Source organism: Ranitomeya imitator, chromosome 1 (assembly GCF_032444005.1).
Source record: "Ranitomeya imitator isolate aRanImi1 chromosome 1, aRanImi1.pri, whole genome shotgun sequence".
NCBI lineage: Eukaryota > Metazoa > Chordata > Amphibia > Anura > Dendrobatidae > Ranitomeya > Ranitomeya imitator.
Genome location: NC_091282.1, coordinates 654,345,747 through 654,361,280, shown reverse-complemented (window position 1 = coordinate 654,361,280; position 15,534 = coordinate 654,345,747). Strand labels below are relative to the sequence as shown.

The following is a 15,534-nucleotide window of genomic DNA, read 5'->3' as shown; positions in this document are numbered from 1 at the left end:
GCCGTGTATCTAATCCTATCCTATGTGATACTGTCTGCTGAGCTGTGTATCTAATCCTATCCTGTGTGATACTGACTGCTGAGCCACTGTATCTAATTCTATACTGTGTGATACTGTCTGCTGAGCTGTGTATCTAATCCTATCCTGTGTGATACTGTCTGCTGAGCCGTGTATCTAATCCTATCCTGTGTGATACTGACTGCTGAGCTGTGTATCTAATCCTATCCTGTGTGATACTGTCTGCTGAGCCATGTATCTAATCCTATCATGTGGGATACCGTTGGCTGAGCCATGCATCTAATCCCATCATGAGGGATACCGTTGGCTGAGCCGTGTATCTAATCCCATCATGTAGGATACCGTTGGAGGAGCTTTACAGAAGTGACGGGGATGCCGCCATCTATCAGTCAGGTCTGAGGATATGGCCGCTGGGTGAATTACCCGGGACATGCTGCCCAGAGCTGGAGATTATCACTTTCCATCTGCACCGCTGCGTCCAAAGAGGTCACCCCCCCGACTATTAACCCATTGAGTGTCATGGTCAACATCTGCCGCCCCCTCAGATAACAACCCGTTAAAGTGGCAGAAATCCACTAACGCCAAACACATCGGCGACACAAATCTCTCCCTCAGTTCATCATAATGTATCGGAGCAGATTCAACACTGCGACAAAGCCACAGATGAATGTACCAATCACACAGCAGGTTTCATTTTGGCAGAGCAGTTTAAGAATTGTAAGCTAGGCTCTGATTGGTTGCAATGGGTAAAGGCAAGGTTTTACTGTGACAAACACTGTCCATAGTTTAGCAACCAATCACAGAGCAGCTTTCATTTTACCCGGGTCATTTTAAAACTAAAAGCAGAGCTCTGATTGGTTGCTACAGCCAACTAAAGACGGTAGTGATAAATGGAGGGGGATCTCTCCCCACACTGGCAGTATATATTACCACCTGTCTGAGTCCAATCCCCCGAGGGGGGCCCTTGTTAAAAATAATCCCCAGAGCAAGGCCCTGTAAGACAATCCAGCAGCTGCATTGAGAGCCCAGCGCTTGCTACGTAGGGATTTTTACTGTAGGGACGGTGACATACACCGAGATTTACACCATTAAGGTGCATTTGTAGAAGTACAAGTCTCAAAATAAATATATTGGGAGAAAAAAAAGAAATTAAAAAAATACAAAAATAAGTAATGGATTCAGGAGGTAAAATGCGAGCTCTGGTCCAGGAATATCAGTCAAAGGTGGCACAGAGGGGTCACGGGCCCCTAAAAATGCCATATTTTTGGCATCACACTCCCCACTAAAATTTCACCATATTCATAGATCTCAAACCAAAAATAAAATGCAAAAAAATTAAAAAAAAACTTTGAGCAACGTAGAATTGAAGAGATTTTCTTAATCATATAAAAATAATTAAAAGAAAATAAATAAATTTAAAAAAAACGACAAATTATAAACTTGTAAAATATAAAAACGTGATTCTCAGGGGAAAGACAAAAACAGGAAAAATAAGAAGCAAAAAAACTAAATTTGGGATCCTAAAATGAGCACACTTACCTTGTCACTCTCCTGCCTGCTGTGTCAGGGGGGTCTGAGGAAGCCTCATAAGGGGATAGTTTTGGAAGGGGTGTGACCCTGCTGTCATTAGGCTACAGCTGGCGTCCAAATTTTCATGTGCCCCTGCAGACACCTAGTGGGCGCTTACTGATAACAACACCCTGCACACCCAATGACCAGCTAAAAAAATATTCTTAGGCATTTTGACCGACTCTGAAGCTTTGCAAGTCTGAGTCTGAATTGTAGTGAAGAAGAGCTCCATAATAAGATTTTAGAAAAATTAAATTTTTTATATCATGGTGCATTTGGTTAAAAAAAATGCATCATTTACAATAAAATAATTTGATAACATAAGTTATCCTAGAGTAAAAAAAAAATAAATGAAAAAAATTGAGACATAATAAATTAAAATGAAAATAAATGACAATAAAATAAATAAAATTGATCAAAAAGTTTGTAATTTAATTTTTTTCCGAAAAGAAAACTGTATAAAGTTTTAATAAATTAAAATGAAAATAAATTTGGAAAAAGTGTAAGATTTGCTCACCTGAAATTTCTGTTTCCCGGAGTCCGTAGGAAGCACATAATGGGGTAATACCTAATTAATTTAACTAATTAACCACAAGTAATCGACCACTCCCCTATCCCACACAATAAAGGGAGTCTCAAAACCACGTATGTCAATGCAGTAATAAGTCATTAAGTCAATAAGGGAGGGAGGTCTGTGCTGCCTGCGGACCCCAGGGAATGGACATTTCAGCTTTACACTTTCCTGGACGTCCTACATAATGGGGTTTGTAAAGCAATAATCTTATTTTAGGGTAGGGAACAGGAGCCAACTGCTTGCTCTGGCACGCTTTTGCTGAAGGCTTAACGATGTTGAAATTGGTTTCTTATTTGGCAATTTCTTTTTTTTTTTGCTTTTTACAGGCTTAATGACAAAAATAAAAAATTACAACAATAAAATGCAATGCAGCGAGGGGCCCTGGTGTGAATAAGCAAGCAGCTACAAAAGTTAAAAACCTGGCACAAAAATGGGCCCCGAAAGGCGTTATTGAAAGGGTTAAATGACTTTGGGCCACTGATCTCACAGTGCAGACAGATATATCAGGGCCCTCCATTTCAAATTCAGATCATTCCAGCCCAAATGGGTCCTGGGTATCAGAACGGACATCAAAGTGGGCAAATAGCCAATTTTCACAGATTGGAATTAGTAACTGGTGTTTAGGGAACTGCATCTATGGTGGAGGTTAAGGTTCCTAAAACATTCAATGCTTATCTCATGGTGAGACCAGTGGTTAGCACTGCAGCCTTGCAGCGCTGGGGTCCCGAGTTCAAATCCCACCCAGGACAACATCTGCAAGGAGTTTGTATGTTCTCTCTGTGTTTGCGTGGGTTTCCTCCGGGTTCTCCGGTTTCCTCCCACATTCCAAAGACTTACTGATAGGGAATCTAGATTGTGAGCCCTAATAGTGACAGTGGTGATAATGTATGTACAGCGCTGCGGAATATGATAGTGCTATGTAAGCAAAGCATAATAAATATATAAATAAACAGTGACTTGAGAGCTGTGGATCAGATGTGCTTTACAATGTTTTAGCTTGAGAATTCTTTCTTCGCATAGCCTGATTGATAGGTCATGCAAATTGATAATAAACCCCAGAAACTTTAGCTTCTTTGAGGGCGAGAGCTATGACATAGGGTATACGTGAGTTCCATGACCTGGAAAAAATTACCCCAACCCCCTTAAACAGATCTCTTAACAATCTAAAGAATAAACTTCTAACGTACTCAAAACAGCAGACGGAGACATATGTTGGATTTAATTGGCCATTTTATTAAATAAAAGATAACAGAACTTTTATGACAACCCAGAATAGGAGGGGCGGTCCTCGAAGCCCCAAAGTTATAAAAAACTCAGTATCCCAAAAACTCCACAATGTTCAGCCCAGGAGGAGTCTTACCCCCAGCCGTAAAGCACCAGCTCAGGGATAGATAACAACCAATCCTGGTCCACCGAACCCACCCCCATGCCAGGGGTCCATAAATCCACCTCACGCGGAATAACCGTACCGCGCCTTGTTAAATTCTCTCATGGGGTGTCCAGGACCTCTCAAGATCCCCACCCCATTGAACCACGATTTACCATTTCCACCGACTTCGAGGACCTCCACCCCCGCCAACTGCCGTGACAATACCCTGACAGCATTCACATAACAAAATAAATACATTTAGACGCCTCTTAAAACAATACTCCAAAAGCCCACATATGCCGACTTCACCCCCCCCCATTACCCTAACCAAAAAAGGGAGGGTGGGCGGGAGATTCCTCACTTGTCACGCAGGCACCTAAAATGGATGCCTGCGTGAGGAGCGTGCCCCTTTTTATGTGCCCCCTCCCCACAGTCCCCTAGTTCCACCCCTTATTTTCAAAAAATGCCCCTAAAGCCACCCCTCAAGTTCCCAGTTAACCCCTTACCACCGTATCCCTTCTAACTGCTCCAGCTCCCCAGGTCCCACGTAACCCCGTCATGGCGGCCTCCCTTTACGTGCCGTGGGCCCCCAGTACGGCCTTTCTTGACATAGGGTATACGTGAGTTCCGTGACCTGGAAAAAATTACCCCAACCCCCTTAAACAGATCTCTTAACAATCTAAAGAATAAACTTCTAACGTACTCAAAACAGCAGACGGAGACATATGTTGGATTTAATTGGCCACAGCAGCCATTTTATTAAATAAAAGATAACAGAACTTTTATGACAACCCAGAATAGGAGGGGCGGTCCTCGAAGCCCCAAAGTTATAAAAAACTCAGTATCCCAAAAACTCCACAATGTTCAGCCCAGGATGAGTCTTACCCCCAGCCGTAAAGCACCAGCTCAGGGATAGATAACAACCAATCCTGGTCCACCGAACCCACCCCCATGCCAGGGGTCCATAAATCCACCTCACGCGGAATAACCGTACCGCGCCTTGTTAAATTCTCTCATGGGGTGTCCAGGACCTCTCAAGATCCCCACCCCATTGAACCACGATTTACCATTTCCACCGACTTCGAGGACCTCCACCCCCGCCACGAACACGAATGGCCTGACACCTTAGCCATTCATGTCCCTCCACACCTTCAAGCTTAATTCAATGCCACTACGGATAGCCAAACACCACATATCATTACCCACCGCGTTCAGGTGCACGCCATCAGCTCTCCAGTAAGCTCCTTGACCCGATTCCAAGTCCACATGTCTCACGGCCAACGCGCCATTCCTCACCATAAACCGAGATATGGCCCTGTTTATTTTAATCCGGGCCCTGTTCACCCCCTCGTGTGATCTAGCACCTCTCCATCTTTTACGGGGAATGATGTCGGACCACACCAACAACACTTTTGGAAACATGACCCAGAACCTCAGGATATCGAATTTGATATCCTTAATCAGCTCCCTACAAGACCGTTTAGCCAAATCATTCCCCCCTAAATGTATCACCACGATCTCCGGCACTCTATCCAGTCTAAGAAAACGATGAAATTCAGGTAACCATTCCTTCCACACCATCCCCCTTTTACCGATCCATCGTAAAGTCACTGTCTCTCGAGAAAGACCCAACTGACGACCGTCCGGACGAACCGCAGCACGCAACGCAGCCCATACAACATACGAATGCCCCATGATCCAGACGAGCATCGGATCAGGCCCTGCAACACAGAAAGAAAGGCAACAAACAATTAACTTAACACAGCTTCTAACTCACAATAGGTTTGGGCGAACATACGACTGGAATCTTGAAGATTCCCACCTCCCAATTCTCCGAACCACATCCTCACCAAGGCCCCACCTAGCGGCCTCAGTCGCTGCCCCGATCCTGAAGGAGTGACCACTATATTGTGTTGCAGGTAAGCCCGCTGCCGCCAAACATTTCCTAAAAACAGAAATAAACTGAAAACGGGACAAGAAAGACCCATTTTCGTGCACCAAGAATGGCTCGTCTAACACCCCGCCCTTTGCCATGTACTTCTTCACGGATGCCACCGGGCACACCGGGGATCCTTCAACATTGAACAACACCACTTTGCACCCTTTCCCATACACGTCCGTTTTGGAAGCCTTAATAAACACTACCACCTTATTCCCTTCGACATCCACGTTTTCTCTTAACAAAATACCTTTTTTACTAACGGACGGGCTAACCAACTCACCTAACCGAAATGCCCCAAAGAAGGCCAAAGAAAAGGCTGCACGGAACAGAACCACTTCCCATTCGGAAAAACACACCTCTTGCAACTTCCGCTCAATGGCTGAGAGCACCTCATAAGATACGGGTCGGCGACCGTCCGAAGCCTTCCAGCCTTTCTTCCAACCCCGAACAACTTGCCGAACCAAGAAGGATTTCGTTATATCCTTACCCCCCCTCCATTTAAGGTTGAAGGCTAGCCCCGCCAGAAACTTATTCAAACGTGTCACAAACCAACCTGCCTCCCAATGATGACCTAAGAACAACAACAAACCATACTCCTCCTCCATATCCTGGTCCATACTTGACATCCAGGATTCCCACAAGCTCCAAGCCTGATTATAATGAGACCAAGATGAATCCGCGAGCGATTTGGTAAATAACTCTGTTACGGCCCTCGCGGCAGGTTCCACAACTCCACTGGACAATCCCGGCCCGCGCTCTCCGCCTGTGGTGCCAAATCCCGGAAAAGCTGCCACTGAAATTGAGAAAGAGCAACAACTATTGGATCAGGCGCTGACAAGCTAACTTCAGATACAATCCATAAGTTAAACTTAAGACCCAGGAAAACCAAGTGCTGCAAGACCTTCACTACTGCAGGCGTAGCCGCTGACAACGAGTTTACCGCCGTCACCGTTCCAACATGCTCACAATGAAAAGAAATCTTCAAATTCCTCAATTTGTCACCCCACAGGGCCAACGCAACTACCCTGGGGAACAAATGCAACAGTAGCCGGTTGTTTGTTAACCCCTCCTCCTTCCATTCTTCCGGCAAGCCGCTGCTGACCAGCTACCATGAAAGAAAAGACCAAAGCCACTCATTTCAACGACATGCACCAAAATGCCCAAGGAGGTAGCATCTGCCACCGGCTGAATCCACAGAGATCTGCCATTGTACTCGTCCAGAAAATCCGCCCACATCTTCAAATCGTCCCGAAACTCTTTCTTTATCCTGATGAAATGCAAAGGGGACTTTACCCCTACTGTTGCCAAGGATAGGCGGCGGCAGAGCGCTCGACCCATCGGCATGATCCTACATGCAAAGTTCAGTTTCCCTAACAACGATTGCAAACTGCGCAAATTTATCTTCTTCAAACCAATCGTATTAACCACATCTTGGCGCAACGCGGTAACCTTGTCTGCAGGTAGCCTACATTCCATTGCTACCGTGTCGATTTCAATGCCTAGGAAGCTCAACACTGTCACCGGACCAACTGTTTTATCCTCCGCCAAAGGCACCCCGAAGTTTTTTGTCACACTCTCCATTGTATGCAACAAAATCGAACAATCTGCTGATTCCGCTGGCCCTATAAACAGAAAGTCATCCAGATAGTGCGAACATGAGCGTATCCCAGACACATCTTTCACCACCCATTCTAGGAACGTGCTGAAGGCCTCAAAGTAAGCACATGAAATCGAGCAACCCATGGGAAGACAACGATCAACAAAGAAGCCGCCATCCCAAAAACAACCCAATAAATGCAAACTGTCAGGATGAACTGGCAACAAACGAAAGGCCGCTTCGATGTCGGTCTTAGCCAGCTTAGCCCCCTTTCCACATGCTCTAACCCACTCCATCGCTGAATCGAATGATAAGTACGACACCGAACTCAACTCGGGATCAATACCATCATTAACCGAAGATCCCTTCGGAAATGACAGGTGATGGATTAACCTAAATTTATTAGGTTCTTTCTTAGGGACCACGCCAAGAGGTGACACCCTCAGATTTGCAATCGGAGGGGCGACAAACGGGCCTGCCATTCTTCCCAGAGCAACTTCCTTATTCAACTTCTCCGACACGACCTCCGGGAATTGTAACGCCGATTTCAAATTTTTTCTTTTTAAACTAACATCCTGCTCAACATAAGGGATTTTGAAACCCTCCTTAAAACCGTCGCGCAATAAAACTGCAGCTGACCTATCAGGGTATCTACTTAGAAAGGCCTCCATCACGACCCACTGCACCGGAGTCACCCCTTTTGTCAGCTGAATCTCCAACTTTTTGCCTGTTACCCCTGAAACATTTTGAAGCGCTATGCACCCCCCCGCAGGTTGAACACTCGTGCCTATATTTACACTTGCTCCCGAATCTGCATATGCCATCATTGAAGGCGAAACACAGTCCCTTCTGCAAAGCCGCCGAGTGTCCTGACTGCCCTGAACTCCCGGCGCCCCCGTGAAAAGGCTGGCTAGTCTGACCTAAACGGGACGGGACCATAACTCTCATCCACAACGCTATGTCCTTGTGATCCCACCTGATACTTGGCCTAAAAGCCTTACGCTGACGAAACTGTTCGTCATAGCGTAACCAACCCTGTCCCCCATAGGTCCTGTAAGCCTCCCCTATGGCATCTAAGTAACAAAATAATGCCGAGCAATTTTCCGGGGCCTTCTCCCCGATTACGCTAGCCATAATAGCGAAAGCTTGCAGCCAATTTGAAAATGATCTGGGAATCAGCCTATATCTCCGTTTCTCCTCATCTTCTTTTTTAGAGTCCTCCCTTCTAGGTCTATCCAAATTAAATCTCTCTAGGGGTAAAAGAGAAAATATTTCTATGTACTCCCCTTTCCAGATTTTTTCCCTAACCTCTTGTTTTAAATGTGCCCCTAACGGGCCCTCGAAGCAGACATAGACCTCCCCCCTAGCCGCATCGTCTAGTTGCGGTACATCCTCCTTTTCCTTATCCTGCAAAGCTCCCTCACCTGGTGCATCAATTCCTGACCCAGGCCCTGGTGCTGTTCCGTCCTTCTCCCTTGATGAGCTCCCCGTGTCTGCCGCAGGACCCGCACTGCTGGATGTACCCGTAACTTCAGACAACTGTCTAGACCCCTCAAACGACCCCGTATTTCCCAACCAAGCAGCTGACGGCAAAGACCCCCTGCTAAGACCGGACCCCCACAAGCCCGCTAGCTCCCCTAAACCTCTAAGGATTAAACCCATACCCCCGCTAGCAACTCCCGAAGTAATGTCACTATTCCTAGCTTCAGGGGAAACTATACCTGGCAAATTAAAGATAGGGAAAATGTTCTCACCTAGCTGCCTGGGTGCTGTGAGCCCAGCAGCCGAAGATCCAGCTCCCAGCCGAAGGTGTCCTGCATCCCGACCGGCTTGATCCGCGATGTTGCCCGCCGAACTCCTGGCGGCCGTATCCGTGTCCTGGCGACTCGGTGATGCCGTCGACTGCCCTGGTGCTGCGGAAAGGGAAAAGGCCGAGCCAGCATCCTGCCGCCCGATGGAAGATGTGCGGCTCCTTGCCACGGATACGTCCCCGGCACTGCGTACCGAAGCGACGGAATGTCGCCTGCCGGAATCCGGAAAATTTCCGCCACCACCAGCAGAGGACGCAGATCCAGGAAAGTTCCGGCCATCACCAGCAGAGGGCGCAGATCCAGGAAAATCCCGGCCATCACCAGCAGAGGGCGCAGAACTTGCAATATCCAGGCCACCACCAGCAGAGGGCGCTGCTGCGTTGAAGACTCCAGAGCTGTGCACTGCAGAAGGCCGCACGCTGATGCCAGGGCCAGCCGACTGCCGCCCGCATAATCCTCGGCGCTGAGGGGCCACCGCACCTGACCCCCGTCTCCTCGGCTGTCGCTGCCTCCCACGCTGAGCGGCGCCAGCGGGCATGCTGGCGGCCGCCGTACCGGCTCCTGCTCCTGCCGCCCCACGTCGCCCGGACACTGAAGGAGGGGAGGAAGGATCCACCCCCCGTTGTAGGCCCCGCCGCACTGGAGGATTCCTCCCGGCGCCGCGCTGTGAGGTGGAGGGAACAGCGCTGCTTACCGGAGGGTCCGCAGAGGGGCTCCTATTTCGGCACCGGGCCCTGGGGATGATGTCCGGGCTTAGGCGCGCCGGAGGCCTAGTCCTCCGCGGCCGGCGCCCGTCCTGCGGTGCCTGCGATGGTGCTCCCGATGTCCCCTGGAGAAGGCTGTTAACGGATGCATTCAGCCAATCTGTCCCCTGGGAGCTGGCTGCCGTCCGGAGACGCTGGAGGATCGCTTCAACGTCCATTCTGGTAAGTGTGACAGAGATTCCTCACTTGTCACGCAGGCACCTAAAATGGATGCCTGCGTGAGGAGCGTGCCCCTTTTTATGTGCCCCCTCCCCACAGTCCCCTAGTTCCACCCCTTATTTTCAAAAAATGCCCCTAAAGCCACCCCTCAAGTTCCCAGTTAACCCCTTACCACCGTATCCCTTCTAACTGCTCCAGCTCCCCAGGTCCCACGTAACCCCGTCATGGCGGCCTCCCTTTACGTGCCGTGGGCCCCCAGTACGGCCTTTCTGGACATGGCTTAATTGATGAGAAACCAATGGGACATAAGAAGTTATCTGAAGATGATTCCTCAACTCCTTCTCAGATGAAGCTTTCACCAACGAGTTGTCAAGATATGGATGACATATAGTACAGACCAGTAGTCTGGACACACCTTTAAAGATTTTTCTGTATTTTCATGACTATGAAAATTGTACATTCACGCTGAAGGCATCAAAACTATGAATTAACACATGTGGAATTATATACTTAACAAAAAAGTGTGAAACAACTGAAAATATGTCTTATATTCTAGGTTCTTCAAAGTAGCCACCTTTTGCTTTGTTGCCTCCGCAACAGGGCAGACAAAGTACGCCTGCGCCAGAGCTGCGGCGTGAAGACAAGAAGAGGACGTCTGTTATGATTGCTAATGACAGGTGTTATGAAGGCAATCCAGAAACACAGTGTGCTTAGCGATCAGAGCGCACACAGTGATCTGACAAATACCCAAAAATACAAGAACGAGCTCTGAGACGTGGAAACTCTGTAGACTGCACACCTGATCCTATCCTAAACACAACTAAAAGCGGCTGTGGATTGCGCCTAACAACTACCTAGGCAACTCGGCACAGCCTAAGAAACTAGCTAGCCTGAAGATAGAAAAATAGGCCTGACTTGCCCCAGAGAAATTCCCCAAAGGAAAAGGCAGCCCCCCACATATAATGACTGTGAGTAAGATGAAAAGACAAAACGTAGGGATGAAATAGATTCAGCAAAGTGGGGCCCGATATTCTAGGACAGAGCGAGGACAGTAAAGCGAACTTTGCAGTCTACAAAAAACCCTAAAGCAAAACCACGCAAAAGGGGCAAAAAAAAAACCCACTGTGCCGAACTAACGGCACGGCGGTACACCCTTTGCGTCTCAGAGCTTCCAGCAAAACAAAAGACAAGCTGGACAGAAAAAAAGCAACAAAAAAGCAAAAAGCACTTAGCTATACAGAGCAGCAGGTCACAGGAACAATCAGGAGAAGCTCAGATCCAACACTGAAACATTGACAAGGAGCAAGGATAGCAGCATCAGGCGGAGTTAAGTAATGAAGCAGTTAACGAGCTCACCAGAACACCTGAGGGAGGAAGCTCAGAAGCTGCAGTACCACTTGTGACCACAGGAGTGAATTCAGCCACAGAATTCACAACAGTACCCCCCCCTTGAGGAGGGGTCACCGAACCCTCACCAGAGCCCCCAGGCCGACCAGGATGAGCCGCATGAAAGGCACGAACAAGATCGGAAGCATGAACATCAGAGGCAAAAACCCAGGAATTATCTTCCTGAGCATAACCCTTCCATTTAACCAGATACTGGAGTTTCCGTCTAGAAACACGAGAATCCAAAATCTTCTCCACAATATACTCCAATTCTCCCTCCACCAAAACCGGGGCAGGAGGCTCAACAGATGGAACCATAGGTGCCACGTATCTCCGCAACAACGACCTATGGAATACATTATGTATGGAAAAGGAGTCTGGGAGGGTCAAACGAAAAGACACAGGATTGAGAACCTCAGAAATCCTATACGGACCAATAAAACGAGGTTTAAATTTAGGAGAGGAAACCTTCATAGGAATATGACGAGAAGATAACCAAACCAGATCCCCAACACGAAGTCGGGGACCCACACGGCGTCTGCGATTAGCGAAAAGTTGAGCTTTCTCCTGGGACGAGATCAAATTGTCCACTACCTGAGTCCAGATCTGCTGCAACCTATCCACCACAGAATCCACACCAGGACAGTCCGAAGACTCAACCTGTCCTGAAGAGAAACGAGGATGGAACCCAGAATTGCAAAAAAATGGAGAAACCAAGGTAGCCGAGCTGGCCCGATTATTAAGGGTGAACTCAGCCAACGGCAAAAAGGACACCCAATCATCCTGGTCTGCAGAAACAAAACATCTCAGATATGTTTCCAAGGTCTGATTGGTTCGTTCGGTCTGGCCATTAGTCTGAGGATGGAAAGCCGAGGAAAAGGATAGGTCAATGCCCATCCTACCACAAAAGGCTCGCCAAAACCTTGAAACAAACTGGGAACCTCTGTCAGAAACAATATTCTCAGGAATGCCATGCAACCGAACCACATGCTGAAAGAACAAAGGTACCAAATCAGAGGAGGAAGGCAATTTAGCCAAGGGCACCAGATGGACCATTTTAGAAAAGCGATCACAGACCACCCAAATGACTGACATCTTTTGAGAAACGGGAAGGTCAGAAATGAAATCCATCGAAATATGTGTCCAAGGCCTCTTTGGGACCGGCAAGGGCAAAAGCAACCCACTGGCACGAGAACAGCAGGGCTTAGCCCTAGCATAAATCCCACAGGACTGCACAAAAGTACGTACATCCCGTGACAGAGATGGCCACCAGAAGGATCTAGCCACTAACTCTCTGGTACCAAAGATTCCAGGATGACCAGCCAACACCGAACAATGAAGTTCAGAGATAAGTTTATTAGTCCACCTATCAGGGACGAACAGTTTCTCTGCTGGACAACGATCAGGTTTATTCGCCTGAAATTTTTGCAGCACCCGCCGCAAATCAGGGGAGATGGCAGACACAATGACTCCTTCCTTGAGGATACCCGCTGGCTCAGATAAACCCGGAGAGTCGGGCACAAAACTCCTAGACAGAGCATCCGCCTTCACATTTTTAGAGCCCGGAAGGTACGAAATCACAAAGTCGAAGCGGGCAAAAAATAACGACCAACGGGCCTGTCTAGGATTCAAGCGCTTGGCAGACTCGAGATAAGTCAAGTTCTTATGATCAGTCAATACCACCACGCGATGCTTAGCTCCTTCAAGCCAATGACGCCACTCCTTGAATGCCCACTTCATGGCCAGCAACTCTCGATTGCCCACATCATAATTACGCTCAGCGGGCGAAAACTTCCTGGAAAAGAAAGCACATGGTTTCATCACTGAGCAATCAGAACCTCTCTGTGACAAAACCGCCCCTGCTCCAATCTCAGAAGCATCAACCTCGACCTGGAACGGAAGAGAAACATCTGGCTGACACAACACAGGGGCAGAACAAAAACGACGCTTCAACTCCTGAAAAGCTTCCACAGCAGCAGAAGACCAATTAACCAAATCAGCACCCTTCTTGGTCAAATCGGTCAATGGTTTGGCAATGCTAGAAAAATTACAGATGAAGCAACGATAAAAATTAGCAAAGCCCAGGAACTTTTGCAGACTTTTCAGAGATGTCGGCTGAATCCAATCCTGGATGGCTTGGACCTTAACTGGATCCATCTCGATAGTAGAAGGGGTAAAGATGAACCCCAAAAATGAAACTTTCTGCACACCGAAGAGACACTTTGATCCCTTCACAAACAAAGAGTTAGCACGCAGGACCTGAAAAACCATTCTGACCTGCTTCACATGAGACTCCCAATCATCTGAGAAGATCAAAATGTCATCCAAGTAAACAATCAGGAATTTATCCAGATACTCACGGAAGATGTCATGCATAAAAGACTGAAACACAGATGGAGCATTGGCAAGTCCGAACGGCATCACTAGATACTCAAAATGACCCTCGGGCATATTGAATGCAGTTTTCCATTCATCTCCTTGCCTGATTCTCACCAGATTATACGCACCACGAAGATCTATCTTAGTGAACCAACTAGCCCCCTTAATCCGAGCAAACAAGTCAGATAACAATGGCAAGGGATACTGAAATTTAACAGTGTTCTTATTAAGAAGGCGGTAATCAATACACGGTCTCAGCGAACCATCCTTCTTGGCTACAAAGAAGAACCCTGCTCCCAGTGGTGATGACGATGGGCGAATATGTCCCTTCTCCAGGGATTCCTTCACATAACTGCGCATAGCGGCGTGTTCGGGCACGGATAAATTAAATAATCGACCTTTAGGGAATTTACTACCAGGAATCAAATTGATAGCACAATCACAATCCCTATGCGGAGGTAGAGCATCGGACTTGGGCTCTTCAAATACATCCTGATAATCAGACAAGAACTCTGGGACCTCAGAAGGGGTGGATGACGAAATCGACAAAAATGGAACATCACCATGTACCCCCTGACAACCCCAGCTGGATACCGACATGGAATTCCAATCCAATACTGGATTATGGGTTTGTAGCCATGGCAACCCCAACACGACCACATCATGCAGATTATGCAACACCAGAAAGCGAATAACTTCCTGATGTGCAGGAACCATGCACATGGTCAGCTGGGCCCAGTATTGAGGTTTATTCTTGGCCAAAGGTGTAGCATCAATTCCTCTCAATGGAATAGGACACCTCAAAGGCTCCAAGAAAAACCCACAACGTTTAGCATAATCCAAATCCATCAGATTCAGGGCAGCGCCCGAATCCACAAACGCCATGACAGAAAACGACGACAAAGAGCATATCAAGGTAATGGACAGAAGGAATTTGGACTGTACAGTACCAATGACGGCAGACCTAGCGGACCGCTTAGTGCGCTTAGGACAATCACAAATAGCATGAGTGGAATCACCACAGTAGAAACACAGACCATTCAGACGTCTATATTCCTGCCGTTCAACTCTAGTCATAGTCCTATCGCACTGCATAGGCTCAGGTTTAACCTCAGGCAGTACCGCCAAATGGTGCACAGATTTACGCTCGCGCAAGCGTCGACCGATCTGAATGGCCAAAGACAAAGACTCATTCAAACCAGCAGGCATAGGAAATCCCACCATGCCATCCTTAAGAGCCTCAGAGAGACCCTTTCTGAACAAAGCTGCCAGCGCAGATTCATTCCACTGAGTGAGTACTGACCATTTCCTAAATTTCTGACAATATACTTCTATATCATCCTGACCCTGGCACAAAGCCAGCAAATTTTTCTCAGCCTGATCCACTGAATTAGGCTCATCGTACAGCAATCCGAGCGCCAGGAAAAACGCATCGACACTACTCAATGCAGGGTCTCCTGGCGCAAGAGAAAATGCCCAGTCTTGAGGGTCGCCGCGCAAAAAAGAAATAATAATCAAAACCTGTTGAATAGGATTACCAGAAGAATGAGGTTTCAAGGCCAGAAATAGCTTACAATTATTTTTGAAACTTAGAAACTTAGTTCTATCTCCAAAAAACAAATCAGGAATAGGAATTCTTGGTTCTAACATAGATTTCTGATCAATAGTATCTTGAATTTTTTGTACATTTATAACGAGATTATCCATTGAAGAGCACAGACCCTGAATATCCATGTCCACACCTGTGTCCAGAATAACCCAAATGTCTAGGGGAAAAAAAAAAAGTGAACACAGAGCAGAAAAAAAAAAAATGATGTCAGAACTTTTTCTTTCCCTCTATTGAGAATCATTAGTTTGGCTCCTTGTACTGTTATGATTGCTAATGACAGGTGTTATGAAGGCAATCCAGTAACACAGTGTGCTTAGCGATCAGAGCGCACACAGTGATCTGACAAATACCCAAAAA

At 47.2% G+C, this 15,534-nt stretch overlaps 1 protein-coding gene across 1 annotated transcript in view; it reads right to left on the bottom strand.

The window, feature by feature from the left end:
• TMOD4 (tropomodulin 4) overlaps positions 1-1,594 on the bottom strand; it is a 46,412-nt gene extending 44,818 nt beyond the window's left edge. Inside the window, exon 1 of the mRNA XM_069728746.1 lies at positions 1,558-1,594. The gene's annotated coding sequence lies outside the window, so the exon portion shown is untranslated. The remainder of the gene's footprint in view (positions 1-1,557) is intronic.
• Positions 1,595-15,534: the final 13,940 nt, after the last annotated feature.